The sequence below is a fragment of the Benincasa hispida genome, chromosome 7 (assembly GCF_027475165.1).
Source record: "Benincasa hispida cultivar pf3 chromosome 7, pf3_genome.v1.1, whole genome shotgun sequence".
NCBI lineage: Eukaryota > Viridiplantae > Streptophyta > Magnoliopsida > Cucurbitales > Cucurbitaceae > Benincasa > Benincasa hispida.
The window spans coordinates 18,854,837-18,858,136 of record NC_143484.1 but is presented as its reverse complement, the minus strand read 5'-3'; the positions used below and the strand labels follow the sequence as shown (position 1 = coordinate 18,858,136).

The 3,300-nt window shown below is 37.1% G+C and overlaps 1 pseudogene; it reads left to right on the top strand.

The window, feature by feature from the left end:
- Positions 1-520: 520 nt before the first annotated feature.
- Positions 521-3,004, top strand: LOC150034989 (beta-galactosidase 15 pseudogene; annotated as a pseudogene).
- Positions 3,005-3,300: the final 296 nt, after the last annotated feature.

The window sequence follows — 3,300 nt, the reverse complement described above, 5'->3', positions numbered from 1 at the left end:
TGCGAGTCACAACAAGCAAAATATCATGAGTTAAATCAACCAATAAAATCTAGAAAACGCACTTCCCCACCATGCCAATTTCCAAACATTCCACATATATATCATAACATATATATATAGAATTCAACATAACAAAATAATAAAACCACTCACAGTCCTCCTGTTTATCCTTCAAGAATTTTCCAAGCATAACTCCTGGCCCGGTCTCCTTGAATTTCACTTCTTTTCCAGAAATTCCAAATTAGTAAAAAAAAATTCCTCTAGTAATTCCCTTTTAATCCAGGACTAACTTAAAAATAAAATAAGGAAGAAAATGTATACTTCCTTAGAAAAATGAGGACAACAAAAAATTGAACCTAGAGTTGAGAGCTAAAATCATATGGAAACCTATTTTGTTTACCATGTACTATTTTATTATATGACCCCAATGCACAAAATGAAAAATCAAAAAATCAAAAATTTGAAGAAAGATACTCAAATTCATGAGCTTCACACTAATGAGAGTGTTTTAAAATCAAAGATGGTTAACCTTCAATGGCTTGTTCTTCCTCTCTTTGCAACTTTATCTTGCTTTTCTTTTAGTAAAGGAGACAATGTCTCCTACGATTCAAATGCCATAATTATCAATGGTGAACGGCGTGTTATCTTCTCAGGATCAATTCATTATCCACGCAGCACCGAACCAATGTGGCCTGATCTTATTCAAAAAGCTAAAGATGGTGGACTTGATGCAGTCGATACGTACATTTTTTGGGATCGCCACGAACCTCGACGACGAAAATATGATTTCTCTGGACATCTAAACTTTATGAAATTCTTCCAACTCGTTCAAGAAGCTAGGCTATATGTTGTGATGAGGATTGGTCCTTACGTGTGTGCCGAGTGGAACTATGGAGGCTTTCCACTGTGGTTGCATAATATGCCGGGAATCCAACTTCGAACGGACAATCAAGTCTACAAGAATGAAATGCAAACTTTCACAACAAAGATAGTGAATATGTGCAAACAAGCCAACCTCTTTGCATCACAAGGGGGGCCAATAATCTTAGCTCAAATCGAGAACGAGTATGGAAACGTGATGACCCCATATGGAAGCGCAGGAAAAACATATATCAACTGGTGTGCTCAAATGGCTGAATCTCTCAATATTGGTGTTCCATGGATCATGTGCCAACAAAGTGATGCCCCACAACCTATCATCAATACATGCAATGGATTCTATTGTGATAACTTTAGTCCTAACAATCCTAAGAGCCCAAAAATGTTTACTGAAAATTGGGTGGGATGGTTCAAGAAATGGGGCGATAAAGACCCTTATAGAAGTGTAGAAGATGTAGCTTTTTCTGTGGCAAGATTTTTTCAATCTGGTGGTGTGTTTAACAACTATTAAATGTATCATGGAGGGACAAACTTTGGAAGAACATCGGGAGGTCCATTCATTACTACGTCGTATGATTACAACGCCCCACTTGATGAATATGGAAACCTGAATCAACCCAAATGGGGACATCTCAAACAACTCCACGAATCCATCAAAATGGGAGAGAAGATTCTCACCAACGGCACCTGTTCAGACCAAAAATTTGGTAGCTTTGTTACTTTAACGAAATTCTCCAACCCCACAGTAGGGGAGAGGTTTTGTTTTTTGAGCAACACTGATGCCAGCAATGATGCTACCATAGATTTGCAGGCAGATGGAAAGTACTTTGTACCAGCTTGGTCTGTGAGCATTCTTAACGGTTGCAACAAAGAGCTTTTCAACACTGCAAAGATCAATTCCCAAACATCTATGTTTGTGAAGGTGCAGAATGAGAAGGAAAATGCACAACTGTCGTGGGTTTGGGCTCCGGAGCCCATGAGAGATATTCTACAAGGAAAAGGTACATTTAATGCAAACCTTCTTTTGGAACAAAAAGGAACCACGGTTGATTTTAGTGACTACTTGTGGTATATGACAAATGTTGAAACTAATTCAACATCTTCACTTCAAAATGTAACTCTACAAGTGAATACAAAAGGTCATGTGCTTCATGCCTTTGTTAATAGACGGTACATTGGATCGCAATGGGGAAGCAATGGCCAGAGTTTTGTATTTGAGAAACCCATTCTATTAAAAGTCGGAACCAACACCATAACCCATTTGAGTGCAACAGTAGGATTGAAAAATTATGATGCATTTTATGACACGGTGTCAACTGGAATTGATGGAGGTCCCATTTATCTTATTGGAGATGGAAATGTCACAACTGATTTTTCATCAAATTTATGGTCTTATAAGGTTGGATTAAATGGAGAAATGAAGCAACTTTACAACCCAATGTTCTCACAGAGAACAAAATGGAGCACATTAAATAAAAAATCTATTGGCAGGAGAATGACATGGTACAAAACAAGCTTTAAGACACCTTCAGGAATTGACCCTGTAGCATTGGACATGCAGGGAATGGGAAAAGGTCAGGCTTGGGTAAATGGACAAAGCATAGGTCGATTTTGGCCTTCTTTCATTGCTGGCAATGATAGTTGCAGCGCAACCTGTGATTATAGAGGCGCATATGACCCTAGCAAGTGCGTTGGAAATTGTGGGAATCCTTCCCAAAGATGGTATCACGTTCCAAGATCGTTTCTATCGGATGACACCAACACGTTGGTTTTGTTTGAAGAAATTGGTGGGAATCCTCAACAAGTCATAGTTCAGACCATCACTGTGGGAACAATATGTGGAAATGCTAATGAAGGATGTACATTAGAGTTGTCTTATCAGGGAGGGCATATCATCTCTGAAATCCAATTTTCTAGCTATGGAAATCCAGAGGGAAAATGTGGTTCATTCAAAAAAGGTTCATGGGATGTTTCAAATAGTGCTCTTTTGGTAGAAAAGACTTGCATTGGTATGGAAAATTGTTCAATTGATGTATCTGCAAAGTCGTTTGGATTGGGTAATGCTACTAATTTATCTGCAAGATTAGCAGTTCAAGCACTATGCTCAAAGAATCGAGTAATGTAATATATATATATATATATTATCATTCGAGCTAACAAATTGATTTTCTTTCCTTTTTGTGGTATGATTTATTAATCACAAACCTGAGAGAAATTAGAAATGTCAAAACAAGTTTTTCTTCTTAAAAATTAAAAAAAAATGATAAAATATTATGAAGCTTCGTCTAAATAATCTAAACAACAAATAATCTATTAGTAGAAATTATCTAACACCCAATAATAATCTAAACATGCTATTAGTATTAGCTTCTATCACTTGTAACATGCTATCAGTAGTAGCTTCTATCAACCATAACCACT